At 43.3% G+C, this 18,641-nt stretch overlaps 1 protein-coding gene across 2 annotated transcripts in view; it reads right to left on the bottom strand.

Moving 5' to 3' along the window:
• Window positions 1-1,478: 1,478 nt before the first annotated feature.
• LOC144370325 (uncharacterized) overlaps window positions 1,479-18,641 on the bottom strand; it is a 33,779-nt gene continuing 16,616 nt past the window's right edge. The window contains exons 2-3 of one of the 2 annotated variants that reach the window (XR_013430302.1): window positions 12,800-18,310; window positions 1,479-10,703 (exon numbers count right to left, since the gene is read on the bottom strand). The gene's annotated coding sequence lies outside the window, so the exon portion shown is untranslated. Of the gene's footprint in view, window positions 10,704-12,799; window positions 18,311-18,641 lie in introns of those variants that run through there. The other variant, XM_078031023.1, reaches the window with a different exon arrangement.

The following is an 18,641-nucleotide window of genomic DNA, read 5'->3' as shown; positions in this document are numbered from 1 at the left end:
TGATAACCTGAGATATAGCCCCAGGATGTTCAGGTATGATTTCTCCACAGCTTGTACCAAGCTTTGAGTGATTCAGGGCTGCATTTCAACCCCTAACCTCCACTGACTATTCAACACATCTCTGCTTCCCCCACGGCTTCGGCCTTGATGACCCTGGAAACATATAATAAATCTTCTGGCCATGAGTCTGTGCCTAAGCATTCAAGAATCACTACTGAAACGACCCAGGCACATTGCACGTCCATTGACGGGAACCAGCATAAAAATTGTCTCCAAGTTATGTCCAGGAAGCAAGATGGACTTCCTGTGGGTATCCACATTCTGGAGGGACATTTACAGCAACATTGAAAAGGCCGGATAATGGCCTCATTTAGAACAGCCATTTACTACCATAAATATGTTTCCTCAAATAAATCTGCTGGTTACCCTGGCTCTGGCTTGACGTCCCAGCCAAGTGGTTTGTCCTAAATGTTGCAAAAGGCCTAGCCGTATGTCCATCCCCATCAGGGGCCTCGGATGAAGACATAAAATTGGTGAGCCCTTTCTGAAAATGATTGCACAAAATGAGAAAAGAAATAGGGAGAAAAGTCTCACAGGAGCAAGCGTTTACTATCTAGCTTAGTTGCACATAGGGAATCATAACTACTGCTTCAGGAAAAATCAGCCACAATTTAAGTTCCAGACAAGTGTTCCTGCAGCTATTTTTAAAATGATAAAACAAACCAAGGTTTCTTTCAGATATGTGGTAAGGATGAGGGTGGACAGTGGCATGCTCTTTTTTCAATCCTTCAAGGGGCCAGGTTGTTGAAAATCTTTAGGGTCATCCCTTGGCTTTTAGAATGAAGTTCAAACTCCTTAGCATGGCAGACTCATCTGGTCTGACTGTACCTTCTCTGCCCCAGTGACTTTTCAGTGATCTATTCTAGCCTTAAAGAACCACCAGCAAATGTCTCTTGTTCTTCAGAATTTTCTTTCCTTTCCCATTCCTAACTTTCTTTGCCTAATGAAAGCTTCTCTGTACTCAGAGTCCAATTGACCACACAGACTAGTTGGATGTCCAGGCACCTTGCTCCCCTGGACTCCCAGATCTGCACTGGTTATGTTGTGTGGTTTTCTTGTGAATCTTCCAGCTTAGAGAGGGACCATATTCCTGGTACTGGATCATACAAGGAAATTAATGAACATTTTTTGACTAATAAGAGAACATTTTTTAGTTTCTACCATGTAGCACAATTCTTAGACCCTTTGCACATCTTACTTCCTTGGTATTCCCCAAAGCCTTTTGGGGTGAGGATTAATAATACCCTCATTTGACAGATGAGAAAATGAAGGCATGAAAGGTCTGAGCAACATTTCCAAGGAGGGGCATACAACTAGTAAGTATTAGGGTTGGTCTCACCTGGGAAGTTGGACTCCTGAGTCTGTATTTGTAAACAGCATGCTTGGCTGAGTGAATAAATGCATGAATAGATACACCATGGGGAAACTTCTTTCTTTATTTTTTGGCGGGGGCGGGGGGCACTGGGGATCGAACCCAAAAGTGCTTAACTCCCGAGCCACATCCCCAGCCATTTTTACATTTTACTTAGAGACAGGGTCTCGCTAAGTTGCTTAGGGTCTTGTTAAGTTGCTGAGGCTGGCTTTGAACTCATGATCCTCTTGCCTCCGCCTCCTAAGCCACTGGGATTATAGGTGTGCACCACTGTGCCTGGTTTCTTGATGTTATTTCTTGAGAGTAGAGAGGAGTTTGAGTTCTGTTGTCTCACACACACATTAGAGGGTCTGGTCCCTTGCTTGTCCATGGTACTTGTAGGGCAGGCTGGGTTCAGGCGTGGGTGGGATGCAGAGAGTGATGCAGGAGCTCTTCTCCTTTGATCTCTTGTTACATTGAGTTCTTGTCCATTATTTTCCCTTTGAGGATAAACAGTTGTAGATGATAAGGCCAGATATTAGAGTATTCACTGTCTTAAATTATAAATAATAAGTCCCCCTTGTCCTAACTGCTACTCAAACATCTTAGAAAAAACATTCCCTCCCTCCAGTCTAGACATTCTACAGTGAAACATGCCACGGATGTCTCCCACAGGCTCTGGTCTCTCAGCCACAAATCATCCAAATCAGTGGCTCTAGAACTGTCAACTTCCAGGATCTGAGGACCCATCACTCAGATCCAAGTGAGGATGAAGTGAGAGGTGACAAAGATGAATGACAGAATGGAGGAACCAATCCAAGAGGCGACTGACCTGGCAACCAAGTTCTAGCAGGAAACCAGATTCCAGGGCTTTCTTTTGGTTTCCCCCCAAAGATAACAGCTGTTGAACATCAAACTCTGCAAAAGGGCAGCAGGGTCAACCCGCAGGTCTTTTGCTCTATCTAGTGGCTCAGAACAGTGGTTGGGGCTTGGTAGGTTCTTGGTGAGCATCTGTCTGTGGAAGGTAAGAGGAAAGGGAGGCAGGAAGACAGGAAAAAAGGGAGGAAGAGAGGAAGGGAGGGCGGCAAGACTAGGAAAATGCACAGACTTGGGAACTGAAGGGGCAAAGGTTGGCCACAAGGAAAAAGGAGCCGTGACTCATGGTTAGCTCAAGGTGGACTCATATCTGAGGGTGGGGCTAGTCTTCACGGTGGTAGGTTTTCCTCTCCATTTTTTAATTTCAACATCTTCTCTTTCCCATAGCTTGATTCTTTGGGGTCTTAGATGCATGCTAATTTTCCTATCTGTGAGCCTTTGATTTTGTGAATATAAAAATTAACTCGCTGGGATTTTAAGGAGTCTTCCCAGGTCCTGTGGTAGTGCAGAGGAGGACCCTCTTTCCTTAACCCCAACTTTTCTCTCTTCTACCCAGTGTTGTGGCCCAGAACTGCTCACGATGCACACATTTTAATTTTAGGCATAACTGCTCTTTAAATAGTGGAGAAGGTTCTGAGACTGCGGAACGGGTTGTGGAATTGTTTCACTGTAATTCGGTTCCCACAATTTTATCACAGAGGCCTCTTAATGAGATTAAATCTAAGCATTACACAGTTGCCCATTTATTATGTTTCCTGTCTGTCCAGATAGATGGTGATGATGAACCTGAACTCGGCTTATTTTATCATGATGAGGTCAACTCATTGAGAGAGCTCATGGGTGAGACCCAGAAAATATCATAACTCACTCAAGATAAGGTCAATGTCATGGAGTAAATCACAAACCCTACGGTTAGAACAGTCCTCCCATATACCCTGATGTCCGTTTTCAGCCATGTTCTTAATCAGTTCTTCCAAACAATGCATTCTCTATCTGCAGGGTTAGCTGCTTTCATCTCACACAATAATGGCCATTCACTTACCCAAGCCAGCAGCCCCCTTCTTCTTGCTACTAAAATTCCTTAATTGGAATCACCATGTCATTGACCTACACCATTCATTACAGGGAATTTCAGACAAGTTCTCGATAACCCTGGAGTAGAGGTGGCACCTGTTTTCTCTTGTTTAAGATGCTTTTCCACTCCAAAAAGCTCTCATCATTGCTCAGAAAGGAGATTTCTTTTCTCCTCACATTCATAATGAACAGCTTTGCATTCAGTTACAAAACCTAGGACCACTGGATCTTTGGAGTTTCCTTATTTGCTGGACAAGGTTGCTTAGACCTGGTGCTGGGAAGGGGTATTCTCTGCTCCTGACTGTAAGTTGATACAATATAGCAATTTTTTACTATGCATCAAAACTCTAGAATTAAATCATTAATAGATTATTAATCATGGTTGAATGATTTTCAACTGATGTTAACCATTAATATTAAACCCTTTATTCATAAATAATTATTTGTAGAAATAAATGCATTTTTGGAAATTTATCTTAAATAATCATGGCTCTGTCAAGGGATTTGACGATAGGTATGCTCATGGAGACATTGTTTATAGAAGTAAAAAACTGGAAGCAGCTGGATGCCAAATAAAAAATTGTTTAATTGGGCTGGGGTTGTGGCTCAGTGGTAGAGCGCTTGCCTAACATGTGTGAGGCACTGGGCTCAATTTTCAGCACCACTTATAAATAAAAAAAAATAAAGGTCCATTGACAACTAAAAAATATATTTTTTTAAAAAAAATTGGTTAATTAAGAGTCGAGCTCAGTGGTAGAGCCCTTGTCTCTTTGCCAAGCAGGTGTGAGGTCTTGGGTTCAGTTCAGTTACATTAGCTGATGCAATTTAAATAAATTTTTGATGGCATACCACACATTGAACTAGAGTGTGGCCTTAAGCGTGAGGGTGGAGAAGGATATTTAAGGCATAGTTGTAGTTAAGGCCAGAGCCATAAGAGACAAGACAAGAACTTGAGCAAGCAACAGCCAAGCTGTTACAACCCTTGACCCAAAGAGGCATGGAGTTGGGGAGATGACCGGAACATGTAACAGGAGAATTATGCAAAGGCTGAAGGGGAGAAATAGCCAACTGCCCCAGGGACCTTGCAGTACAGAGCCCCAGGGCCACCCACTGGAGGGTGGAAAAGATAAGGACTGAACCCCCACCCTCCCAGAACCTCCAGAGGAAGCACAGCCCTCATGACCCTTTGCTTTTGAATTCTGACCCCGAGAACTGTAAGAGACTACTCCCTGTTATTTTAAGCCACTGTTTGTGATAATTTTACACAGCCTTAAGGAATGAATACACCCTGTCTTTATGGCACAGTCAGAGACCCCACAGGACAAAGGGATACAAACTCTAAGAGGAATCACAGCAGCCAAGCCAGGTCTCCATCTTATGGTGTTAGGAGCCATGTCCAAAAATTAGGTCTTGAAAAGTGGACCAGCGTTTGAGGCTGTGGGAGTGAGCTAGAGAACACACCACAGACAGGAGGCTGAGGTCAGCTCAGCTTCGGAGAATATGTGGTCAGTAGAACTGCCAGCTAAAGCCAGCCAGAGCAGGGTCTGCCTAATTCTGAAAATGAGGATATTGGAGACTTTCCCAGATGATAAGGGCAAGGGCTGAGTGGCGAGGGGCCAACACAGGGGTCACTGAGGTCACACCTGGTTACATTGACCTGATTAGCCCAGGAAGATGCACATCTCTGGGTGGAGATTCCAGGTAACCACGAGACCTGTGATACATGAAGAAGCATCATGAAGAAGAGCCCAGGCACAACCAAGATCCCATCTCCACCTGTGGAGACACCAAGAGAATGGGTTCCAAACTCCACATCACGTACAACCACAAGAATGGGATCCTAATTAGAATAACTTATACTCCATGTATGTAAAATATGTCAAAATACACTCCACTGTCATGTATATACAAAAAGAACAGTATAATTTTAAATAAAATAGAGAGACATCGGGTTCCTGCCTCTCCTAGAGATACCATAAAAGCCATTCCCATTTGCTGTTTGCTGGACTCGGTCTGGGATGCCTGCTGTCACCCATTTGCTATCTCACTTCTGGTTCAAGCAGAAGTCCCTAAGGATGCTTTGCCTGGGCTTACATTCTTCCTGGATCCTGTTTTCATTCCTACAACTCTGGATTCAAGCACCTGAGTTTCAGTAACATTTACCTATTATCCATCTTCGTCATCACTGTGGTCACCTGGTAACCCTGAAAGCAGTTATTTGATATTTGACGGTCATTCAGGAGAACACTTTCCCATTAAAATATTGTGGGAATATTGCCTTTTTAATATTTTTTTTCCTTTTTGTTTTGGAATCTCAGTTTTTTTCCTCATTCTCATTCTGAGCACTTTCCAAGTTCTGGTGCCCCCTGACTTTTGACCTTTGGAGAACTTCCCAACCAGCAGAGGATTTGGGGCCAGGCACTGAACTTCTGATCTGTCCAGCTACCCAGAGGCTCTGCTTTCATCTGCGACCCCATGATTGGCCTCCTCTTCCATATTTGACCCTTTCTCTTAGAATCCAAGTGAGTTCTGTGTTACTTTCCTGACTGTTCTGATGCTCACATTTCTTCCAATTAAACTCTTCCTCCTAATTACAAAGCAATAAATACAGGACCAGCCCCTGAATCTTAGGACTTCCGGTCCCTTGGTATTGGCACTAAGAATACAGCATATTTCAGATCGTTTCATATACTAGAAGCAAGTCATATAAGAGATGTGATTGAAAAGCTCAGTAAATGACAAACTAGAAAGTCCAACGAATACCCAGACATTTAAATCTTTAATCCATTTTGAGTTATTTTTGTATATGGTGTAAAACAAAGGTTCAATTTCATTCTTTGGTAAGTCAATATCCAGTTTTCACAACACCATTTCCCATTGTGTGTTCTTGGTGACCAAAGATTAGGTGATCTTAATGGGTTTATTTTTAGTCTTTCTATTCAGAGCAGCTGAGTGGCAGCCCGGGAGGGCTGGAGCCCAGGTAGTGAGCAGAGCCTGCTACGCCTGCGTGGGCTGAGGCAGGCATCCAGGGCCAAGGCAAGCCAGGGCCGATGGACCTGTCACCTCATTGAGGCCGCTTGGCCTGTGCAGACCCCACACCACACAATGCCCCAGCCCAAACCTCCAGCATACATGCCAGAGACATCAACCTCTGGCTTCCTGACCAACAGCAAGAGAAAATGGAAGTGGGGCAGACCTGAACGGAAGTTCAGACTCAAGGGTTAACCAATAGTGTTAGTGCTTTTCCAAACTCTGATTGCATAACTTGGAACAACAGAGTTGATCCAAGAGCTATATAAACCCCTAGGTGAGCACATTCAGGCAGCAACCCCTGTGGGGTCACCTCTTGCCCCCGCAGCAGTTCTCTTTGTATCTTCACACTTGAATAAATCCTACTCCTTTCACTCCTGCCTTCTGCTCAGACTTGTGAGACCAGAATTTGTGAGACAAGAGCCCAAAAAGAAGATGGAGGTGGGCTGCTGGGGTCTGTTGCACACTAGAGAGCATAGCCCCCAGTTAGAGCTGCAACACGCCACTCATAGAGAAGTTGGTGCAGTTGATACCATAGGCGACTCCTGCTGTGATTAGCTGCTGACACTAACAGGGGTTTTCTGGGCTGCAGAAGCCTGTAGCTTACACAGACTCCACCCACCAACAGAAGCAGAGAATCGAGTTTCATCTCACACCCGGGTTTCACAGGTTCTAGGTCTATGTGTCTATTTTGTGGCAGTACAATGCAGAAGCCTTGTAATATAGTTTGAAATCAGGGCACATGAGGCTTCCAGCTTTATTCTTCTTTCTCAAGATTGCTTTAGCCATGGGCTGGGGTGGTAGCTCAGTGGTAGAGCGCTCATCTAGCATGTGGGAGGCAATGGTTCGATTCTCAGCACACATAAAAAAATAAATAAACAAAATAAAAGTATTGTGTCCATCTACAACTAAAAATAAATTTTAAAAAGATTGCTTTGGCTATTTGGGGTCTTATGTGGTTTCATATAAATTGTATATTAATATGAAATGGATTCAAGAAAGATTTCATATTAATCTGAAATGAATCCCTAGAAGGAAACAGGGGGGAGAAATCCTCAATGAAGTTGGTGTTGGCAATGATTTTTTGGATGTGACTCCCAAAGCATGGGTGACAAAGCAAAAATAAATAAGTGGGACTACATCAAACTAAATGCTTCTGCACAGAGAGCAAACAATTGACAAAAGGAAGAGGCAACCTATGAATGGGACAGGCAAAGATATTTGAAAATCATACATCTGCTTATGAGTCAATATCCAAAATATTTAAAGAACTCACAACTCCAGAGCAAGAAAACAACCTGATTTTAAAATAGGCAAAGTGCCTGAATAGATACTTTTCCAGATAAAATATGCAAATGACCCACAGGTCTATGAAAAGGTGCTCAATATCATCTGGAGGTTCTGTTTTTAAGTTTTTTTGAGAAACCACCATACTGTTTTTCCATAGCGGCGGGACCAATTTCCATTCCCACAGTGTACACACTGTTGGCCATACCCTCCCTAACACTTGCCTCTCCTCCCTGTGTTAATAGCCATCCTAACAGGTACAAGGTGATATGTCACTGTGATTTTAATTCGCATTCCCCTGAGAATTAGACACACTTTCACATTCCCCTTGGCACCTTGATGCCAGAGAGGGAGGGAGGGAGAGAGAGAGAGACAGACAGACAGGCCGACACACAGAGAGAGAACTGCTAGAGGGGATGGGATCTGGTGCTGGGGCCAGGGGTTGGCTAAGAAGGGGCAGCGACAGTGCCAACATGCCCCCAAGAGGGAAGAGCACAGATACTGTGCGTTCACAGAAGCCAGGCAGGCATGCACAGAAGTGAGTGGGTGTGGTACTGGCGTGTGTACAGTTCTCTTCTCATTGCTCCTATTACTCAGTTGAAGTAGGAAGCACAGTCGTGCGGGTCTTCTTGCAGCACTAAGGATGGGTGCAGCCGGTGAGAGGACCAGAGAAGTGAGAAGCCTTCCCCAAAGTCCCCACCATTAGGAAAGAGCCTAATTAGAGTTCAGATTTTTTGGATTCCCACTTTGTCCCCTAATGAAAAAGCTAATCGGCCTGCTCTGCCACAGCCCACCAGCCCTGTCATGGGACACTCCAGTCCTTCCCCAAACCTGTCCTGGACAGCTGGGGGCTGCTCCCTGGCGCTTTGCTGCCCCCAGAGGAGTTGTGCACTTGTGTGGAGTCAATGGTGTTTGTTTCCACACCTGCTTATGATACTGTTCTTTGGTATTGATTTGTAATTTAGATAAACATCATATGAACCAATTAAATATGAGTGGAAATAGGGAGTTGTTTACGTGGAGATGCATCTGAACGCTTTAGAAAAACTAGATAAAGGTGAGTATCTCAAAATCACTCTCACATTAGGCATTGGTGAGACCATGGTAAAGGGAGAAGGGAAAGTCATTAGAATGTTGACGTATTCTGCTCCAGGGCCCTCCGTTTTTCCCTCCACTTTAGAGAAGCCTGGAATGGGAACGGCAGGTGCTGCGTTCAGGTGTGGTTGCTGCACGAAAGACAGAGCAATGCTCCAGCCTGAGAACCCATCCTCCAAGGACAGGCCTGGCCTCGCAGCACAAGATTAGTGGGCAAATGTATGTTTATGTCTTTGAAAGTAAAATAGTATGAGTTAAGGTCATTTTTCATGATCCCCAAAGTAAGAGACTGTTTCCATTAAATAAATAGCTACCACTGCTGATCTTGTCTGATAAGAGGGCTTCTGTTCCACTCAGCAAGTTATTCATCCCTTGCTTCTGCATAAATCAGCAGTTGCCATAAGCTCACACACGTCCCATCTAACTGTCCTTGGCTGCTGTGTGTCTTGGAGTCAGACCTATACAATTTTTGACGTTGAGATCACAAACTTAGATAATCACAGGGCCAGGCCAGTAACAGGGATGAGTGAAAGAATTAGGGAAAGAAAATGCACTTCAGATACACCTGACTTCCACTTTAATTGTGTAGGAATACTCCTAGCGCTTACAAATAAGCATATCTTTTTTTTCTGTTTTGCTTTTTTTTTTTTTAAATAAAAAATGTGCTCTTTCCATTTATTTGGGGGGTTTATGTTTTCTTTCAAGACATGAGAACCTAGCAGAGGCAGATCCAGGCTTTTGGGGGGCCTGAAGCAGGCACGCTTTTAGGAGTCTACTTTAAGCAAAGAAATGCAGTATTAAGCTACCCTCGTGAACAATGAGTGAATTTGAAATAGCTTTGTTGTCTTGCACCGCATAGATGTGAAATCAAATAACTCTTCTGCAAAGTACAGTCCACTGACGTTTGGATGAATATGTACAGTTTTGTCACTGGAAATATTTATTTCTTCAGGTTATTTCTCTGTGTTACAACAATTTTGCAGTCGGTTTTATCTGGAACTGCCAGACTTCATCAGGACAAAAGATGCGTCAAATACGCCAAGACTTGATATGATACTTCGGATGCATAGATTGCACAACTACACGTATTTTCTGTTAGAAGTGCTGCTAGAGATTTGTGCCCTCAAACACAGGAATTTTGATAAACTCTATTTCACTTGATTTCCATAAAAAAAAATATGGTGCATTTATAACAGTGGACTACGATTGTGAACGCTATTTCAAACAGGGGAGACCTTCCCCTTGGTAAGGTGTTAATGAGAACGGAATCCTCTGCTTGTGATTTTGTGTATCTGAAGACTGGAAGGATTTCCCACAGAGCAGTTTCTGGCCATAGACATTTCCCACTTTGTTTATCCACACACTGTCTACGTATTCCTGGTGCCAGCCCCATAGGTCATTCATCTTGCCATTGGACCTCTGGCTCTGCATCTTCAGGTCATATGGAGTCATGGGGGACTCAGCTCTTTGGGTTATGGAGGATCCCAAGGAACCTTGTATGCTGTAGTAACTACCGACATCCCTGCACGTGACAACAACAGAAATGCACATGCATTTCCACTAATCTTAAGCAAACGATGCCCAACTTGATTTCTCTTCAATTAGAGCCCCCAAAAGGAGATACTCTGATGCTCACCACCCTAAGAGGGTGGGTGATGAAGGCCCCTGCAGGGAGGGAAGAGGCAGTGGTCTGAGCCGATTGTAGTGTAGGTATCCTATTCGTGCATATTTTACAAAATAGCATGGCCATGTAAGCAAATTGTGAGGGTCCCTCCTGGGCTTTGGAATGGGCTTATAAAGCTTAATTACATTAGCATCAAAAAGTTGTCTCTGGTACAAAGAAGGTTTTGGGCAATAAGAAAACTGGTGAAGGTTCCCGGTAAGATGGTGGACCACCACAGGGCACTGGATCTCCACCTCTGAATCCAGCCTAGAGGAGAAACAAGAATCAAAAGAATGAACAAAAACACTAAGGATGGCTTTCTCCAGTTTCTTAAGATGCTTCAGAATAATCACCACTTGTACATTTACCACAAACATCAGCAGCAATCCCTAGTAACACACACACACACACACAATCATCTTTGGATTTAAATCTAATGTCATGGAGGAAGAAGAATTAGTGTTGGCTGTTTTCCCAAATCCCCAGTTTGCACCAGCATTGTTGCTCATGAACTTCTTGCTTGTTACACTCTAAATCTTCTAAAGATTAGATTGCTACTGAGAATGGTGGTGCACACCTGTAATTCCAGTGGCATGGGAGGCTGAGGCAGGAGGATCACAAGTTCAAAGCCAGACTCAGCAACTTAGTGAGGCCCTAAGCAACTCAGAGAGACCCTGTCTCAAAATTAAAAAAAAAAATTAAAAAGGACTGGGGATGTGGCTCAGTGGTTAAGTGCCCCTGGGTTCAATCTCCAGTACTCCCACCCCTTCAGAAAAAAATGGATTGCTGCTCATTTACTTCCTTGTGTATAACTCCTTTATATTCTGGCACAGCAAATGCCAGGCAGCCAGAGGAGAGGAGGACATATTTGCATTCTAAATCAAACAGATATATTCTTCCTCCCTCTTGTCAATTCTGCTGGGTAACATGTGAAGCAAAATCCAGCCAAACTTCTGGCTTTGCATTAGGCTGCTCAAGCAAAGAGCACACATTCTGTCTGAGGGAGGTGTGCCCACGTGACGTGACAGACAGGTGACATCATAAGCAGATGTTAAGACAGCAGCCATCCCTAGCCATGTCCACAGGGCTCCTCTGCTTGGGGTCACTGTCCTGAAATAGACACACGTCTACTTTTATAAAGATAATGTGTCCACCTAAAACTAAGCGAATTAAAAAGCATATTTAAAAAAAAAAGTGAGCTGTGCAAATGACAAACTTGAACGACTACACCAAGAAAGGATCTAACGAAGGTGAACTTGCCATGTTTGGAGCACTTATGTACTTTTAAAAAATAGTTACACTCAGCAGGTGCATGCTGCTTTAGCATTAGATTATTCCTTAAAACTTTCAGAGCTCCTTGTAATGAGATCATCCACGTACTAGTCATTTGCAATTACCATAAAGTATTTCACATCACTCCATAATTTACTCAGCCATTTCCTCTGTGTGTTTCTGGTTTCTTTTCAGTTTTATACAGTGTTAAATTGCAGCCACTGTGTATATATCGGTACCTGTTAGATTTTTTTTCTTCAGAATTATTTTCTCATAGAATTCCCCAAAGTAGAACCACTAATCCAAATGGTTCTGGAATTCTTGTTACATATCATCTGATTTTTCTCAACAAAGAAAGAAAAACTACAATAAAGACCCACCAGCATCAATGGAATATTACTCAGCTTTAAAGAAGAATGAAATTATGGTATTTGCCGGTAAATGGATGGAGTTGGAGAATATCATGCTAAGTGAAATAAGCCAATCCCCCAAAATCAAAGGCCAAATGTTTTCTCTAATATAAGGATGCTAATAATAAGGAGGGTAGGAACTAGGGAAAAATAGTTAGATTAGGTAGAAGGGAGTGAAGGGAAGGGAGAGGAGAGAAAATGGGGAGAGGAAGGATATTAGAATGAAACAGACATTGTTTATATATATATATGACTGCATGATCAAACACGTACAATCAGAACATGTACAATCAGAAAAATTAGAAATGATGTCCCATCTATATGTAATATATCAAAGTGCATAAATGAATTCTACTGTCATGCATAACTAATTAAAACAAATTTAAAAATTTTTAAAAAGTCACCAGTAGCATATGAATATGCTTATTTCCTTAAAGTCCTGCAAATATTACACTTTTTATTTATTTTTTTAAAGGTGTGCTAGCTTAATAGGTGGGAGATTTTTCTAAGTGACATTTCTGTCATTGTCGGGGATCCTCTGGGAAACCACACAAGAGCTGGGAGGTGGCTCTGCTCCAGCTTCTCCCCACTTGCAAAGAGACATGTCCACCTGCCATGTGTGCTGAGGCTAAGCCCCTACAACAGCAGCTCCTTTACCTCGAACAATTCCCGCCCACTCACCTGCACACACCCTGGGGATGCCAGAGTCCAGGAGTTCTGTGCAAATGGAGGTTTATTTAACCCTGAGTATTCCCAGTTGGGTGGCCCCCGACAGGAGACCGCTTCAGGTTTCCAGCGTGGTCTTGACAGTGGAGACTCCCAGGCATCAGCCTAAGGCGATCCTTACCGAGAGTTACAGATTCCCAGGAGCGTTCTTGCCTCTCAGCCTCCAGGCCTGCTGCATCTTCTGCCTGAATGTCTCCCCCATCTCATTCTTCTGGCTAAAACCTGTAATTTCAATATTTATCTTTTCCAGGAAGCTCATTCTGATCTCCCTTTCTGGGTCAGGTTTCTTGGTATCTCCCAGTACAGGGCATGGTGCGTGCCTCAATTTGCTTAAAGAACAGATGGATAGACGTGAGGAAGAGAAGGTGAATTAATTAACCTTGGTCCTTACAGTGGCCACCAAGGCACTGGTTTGTAGGAATCCAGGGATGAACCAGGTGTTTGTGAGATATCTAGGACAGGCCAGTCCTCCGGTTATTTTTATTCCAGAAAGATACAGGAGGCTGACTCTCTCAAGTGGGGGAAAAAAAAAAAAAAAGTTCTGGAATCTGGCAGGCAACCAGCTCTACAGTTATCATTCAGCTTTAGTAAAACTAGAATCATTTCAAATCTATTTTTCCAGGCTTTATAGTCTTTTGTTCCAATGACCTCAGGATCCCTTTATGCAACTGAACCTAGAAGTAAAAACGATCTGTCAGAACTTTGTTCTAAGAAAGGAAATTTAAATCAGTGAGAACAGATAAATCCATCAAACCAAAAAATTCTTGCAACAATGTTTTGCAGGGTTTATAATTGTCTTGGCCAACTACAGATTCCTTCGAGGAGTAGGTTAAGTGAGATATAAACAATAAATTAAAAGTAAAAATAGAATACTTTATTATTTTTCTCTACCATAAGGTTTAGCCGCATATAATTAAAATATTTTTTTCAATATGTCACATAATTACGGATGACAGCAACTACTATTTCTCAGGCAACTAGAAATCCTTTTTAATTTTCATTTTTCTAAAACACGAAGCTCCTCATGCTGAGAATCAGAGATGTCTAGACATCTGCAAGGTTTTAATTTTATATTTTTATCTTAGCAATAATTCTTTTTAAAGTAGCAATTGTAAAAAGAAGTTACAGTGGTAATTTACACTTGATATTTTCATTAAAAATTTTAAATTTTTAAAAATTTTTTTAGTTGTTGGTGGACATAATACCTTTATTTTATTTGTTTTTATTTTTATGTGGTGCAAGGGATCGAATCCAGTGCCTCATGCATGCTAGGCGAGCAGCTCTACCCCTGCGCCACAACCCTGGCCCAAAACTTTAAATTTCTTGAGTCAGTGTTTTCTCACACAGGGATTCCCAGCATATTCTGAAAGGATTAAAAAAATTATTTCCCTGTAAGTTCCTGTTTAAGAAACACTTCTCTCATACATACACTTGTAATTCAAAGACCATTCTTCTCTGGTTCTTTTGACCTTCAAATTACTGACACATTAACACTTTATCTCATTTTGGTAATATCACCTTGACCTTAAATTAAGTTCCTGGTTCCTAAATATCTTTTACTTATTTCTTTGAAAGCACTTTTATTTTTTTCTACAGCAAGCATTAAAATGTGCCAAGAAATTTTTCTTCTCCTCCTCTTCTTCCTCCTCCTATAGAAAACTCTAGTTTTCTCCATTGTTATCAAGGATTCAATTAGTTGTTGCATGAGTTCCTCAAGTGAAATGAAATATATTTACCTTTTCTTTATTACAAGGATGATGGAAGTGTTTGAAAGGTTCACATTGCCACCCTTGCAAAACTAAATTTAGAATTATGCAATGGGCCACGATTGCTTTCCCAGTCTAATCAAACACTGAAGACGTGTGAGATTAAATTCAGGTAAGGAAGACTTACACACAGTGCCGGACAGTTTGAGCTGGACCTTTAACAAGGAAAAATCAAAGGGTAAGGCACAGAATTCTCAACTGGGACCATTCTCTACTGGCAAGACATAAACCATTCAAAAATAATTTTATTCAGATCCTGCCAACTTCCTGGGCTGAACCCAAATGCTACTTGCTCTATGAGATTTCTTCTCTCTCTCGAAGTCAATCTATTTCTTCCTTTTCCATAGCTGGCTCTCTCTTCCCTTTGATGTGTCTCCTCTAATCTGCCCTGGCCTAAGCCATCCACCATCTTCAGTAATATGACATTTTGTGTATTAGGTATTAAGTGGATGTCTTGTCTTTCCCTGTAAGATTGTTTTACTGTCTTTAAAAAAAAGGTCACATCCCACTGTCTAGAATATTCACAGCTCTTATTGCACATATATTAAATTAATTAGAAGTGTAACTTGTGGGCTGTACACCAAACTCAAGGAGATCATATCTGTCCATATCTGTCCATCTTTATATATATATATAATTTTAGCAGTAGATAGACATAATAACTTTATTTATTTATATATGGTGCTAAGGATTGAACCCAGTGCCCCCAATGTGCTAGGCAAGTGCTCTACCACTGAGCCACAACTCCAGCCTCATATCTGATCATCTTTGTGAGATCGTCTACAATGCCTTTCATCTAGTAAGTTCTTGGTAAAGATCGACTGAATGAATGGATAAAATGAACCATAACGTTATCACACAAACTCTGAAAGCTCTCCAACTTCCCACCTCCAAACCCCTTTCCAAAGCCTAAAATCCTTAGTGTAGTAAGACTAAGTCAACAAACTTACATTCAGTCAACAAACATGTACAGAGCACCGAAGGTGCTGAGATTTATTTTGGAGGCTCTGGAGATGAGGTGAAAGGAGAGACACAATCCCAACCACAGGAAGCTCACATTTTATTAGAGAAGGTCAATGACCCTCACTGATCTGGTTTTGGGTTGTGGAGAGAGGGAGAGAGAGATTGGAGGAGGCAGGGCAGGGGGACCAAAGCCAGCAAGGGCTAGACATTTATTTAGGAACTCCAAGAAAGCGGATGGGAAATGGGAAATGGGGAAACACTTACACTTTCTACTGATTTTGAATTGAAATTTAGAATTCCTTTAATTGTGTATGTGAGCCGTGAGCCATGTGGTGTAGTAGTATGGGTAGTTTGGCACCAATGGACACTACAAATATTTTCATATTAAATGGGAGTTGTTGCATATGTCTTAAAATATTTACACTTATCACCACTAAAAAATTATAGTACTTGGAGACTTAGCTCCATATTGTCATTTAAGTGTTAGTAAGGAAGACATTCATTATCCTGGTACAGTATCACGTACCTGTAATACTTGGGAGGCTGAAGCAAGAGGATCTCAAGTTGGAGGCCAGCCTGGGCAGTTTAGCAAGACCCTGTCTCAAAATAAACAATAAGAAGGGTTAGGGATGTAGCTCAGGAGTAGCATGCCCCTGGGTGCAATCCCCAGTACTGGGGTGGAGGGCGGGGGGAAGCATTCATTACTGTTTTAAAAATATTTTGATCATAATATTTCAGTATAACCATTTTTCCTCCTGTGTATTTTGTCTTATGCATTTAAAAACATTATTCTGAAAAAAGGATCCATAAGCCTCACACAGTTGGACAAGGGGTCCATGTGAAGAGGCCCTAAGCCCAGACCTCCCCTTGTGGCTGCTGCCAGCCTCAGCCTGGGATCCAGGCCTCGCACGCGCTGTTCCTTTTTCCTGGCTTGCTTATCTCCTCCTCTCTTTACAGAGACACGAACCACCACCACCCGTGGACCTCACTGGCTGTGCTGCCTGGGACACCTGCTCTCGGCTGGTGTGGCGTCTCCCCCACCCACACACGCACCATCACACTGCATTGTGATGGCCTCTGTGCCGGGCTCCCTGAATGGTGTGCGAGTTACCTACCAGCGAGGCCCTCTCTTCTCCCTCTCTAATCACTGTGCCGCGTGTATCTGACACACGTATTTCGGGAGTATCCTTATCCAAATGCTTGGGACCAGAAGTGTGGTGCATTTTGAATTTCTTTGGATTTTGGAATATTTGCTGGGCAGACCATGGACGCGGGACCGGGGTCTAAACATGAAATTCTCTTATGTTTCATTTATACCCAGCTTGAAGGTAATTGTATACAACATTTTTATTGCACCTTCATCTTGACTGTGACTTGTCATACGAGGTCAGGTTTTGGAGCATTTCGCATTTCAGATTTTGGGGTTAGGGATGCTGGTACAGGCGCTCCACACAGGGAGGGACGCCTTCATGCAGGCAGGGCTGGATGGACAGATGGGTGGAGGGGAGCAGGGATGGGTGAAGATTCAGCAGCAGGTGCAAAGCATTTCACGTTTGCAATCCCCTTCATGGACTTTTCTCCTCTTAGAAATGTAATTTTCCTTCTGGTGAAGGCTGATGGGAAGCTCTGTCCTGATAATATCGACAGCCCTTCTCCCACAGCAGGATCTGAAGGAAACTTGGCAAGAAGCGCTGATTCTGGTTCCAGCCTCCAAGCACAGTCCCAGGTTGGACAGGTGTGCTGGTGGCCACAGGAACCACGGTGGATGACCAGGGTATCTGATCCTTTTCGTCTGAAGGCCAGTGACACGGCAACACAAAACTGCCACGGATGGCACGGAGCGAGGGAGGGGTGGCCCGGGGTTGGGGTGGGGGTGAGTCATTCACTCGTGTCTGAGGAGAGAGGACGGGTTTCACCTGCAGACAGCAGAGCCAAGCCTGTCCGCCAATCCCTTCCGATGGCACAAACCCCAATTTTAATTTTAGAAGAATCCAGTGTTACAAGACTTTGGAAAGGGATGTCTAATTCAGCCAGGCACAAGACAAAAACCTAGGAGCAAGGCAGTTTTGCATCATCCTCTGAAGGTGGATTTCAATGACAAAACACAAAATAAAAATAGGCATTTATTTATTGAGTGTGCCGTGTGCTGTGAGACTTCTGTGCATTATCCTCAGTCTTCTTAGACAGCTGGTGAATGCTGATGCATTTTTATCACCTCTCTTTTATGGACCAGAAGGTAGGAAGTTAAGTTGCTGAAGGTCACATAGCTGTTAAGTAGCAGAGCAGGATTTGAACCCGGGTCTTTTTGATCATAGAGCCCAATCTTATCCCTGTCCCTTTAATCAATTTTTGATTCAGGAAAAGTCTTATCCTCTTGGGTGTGGAAGAGCCATGTGTTCATCTGAAATAAGACCATTTTATGATATGAATGGGGTTTTTCAAAGGCTCCTCTACATTAAGTGGGTGGAATAGTGTCCCCTTTGGACAATTTTGTCCTGTGGGCAGGACTGGGCTGGGTGGGCTTGCTGCTCCCACTCCGCCCTGTAGTCAGGAGGTCTGTGGCTCTGGGTAACAGCCTCTGAGCCAGAAGCAGGTGTGTTACAGATGACAAGAGGTTTGTGAAAGAGGAGGCCATGACAGAAAGCACCACTGGTCCCACCATCTCCTTTGCAGGGGACTGTAGGAGGAAAGCCTCCCTCAGCCCTCCGCAGCACACTGTTTTCAGGAATGGACCAACCTGTTGAGAGAACAAAGAGCCCTTGTGTTCACAGACACAGGCCACCTGGCAGCAGCTGGTGCTCCATAGTGGGGAGACCCAGGGCCCTGCTCCCTCCCCAAACTGACCCTTTGGCCACCTGAACTCCAGCTGGGTGCTGCCTTGTGGGGAACTTCACATCCTCCTGAGCCCCGGGCTGGCTCTCAAACCTCTGGGACACAATATGTGCTTAGATGGGAGCCCAGAAAGGCTCTGGAATTGTTCCATGCCCTTTGTGGGGTCTGGTGTGAAGGAAGCAGAGCTCCCACTACTCTGGCTCAGGAGTTCCCTCCTCTGCCTCTAGGGGGCGCCC

Source organism: Ictidomys tridecemlineatus, chromosome 14, assembly GCF_052094955.1.
Source record: "Ictidomys tridecemlineatus isolate mIctTri1 chromosome 14, mIctTri1.hap1, whole genome shotgun sequence".
Lineage (NCBI taxonomy): Eukaryota > Metazoa > Chordata > Mammalia > Rodentia > Sciuridae > Ictidomys > Ictidomys tridecemlineatus.
The sequence above is the reverse complement of the archived record's forward strand: the minus strand, read 5'-3'. Positions and strand labels throughout refer to the sequence as shown.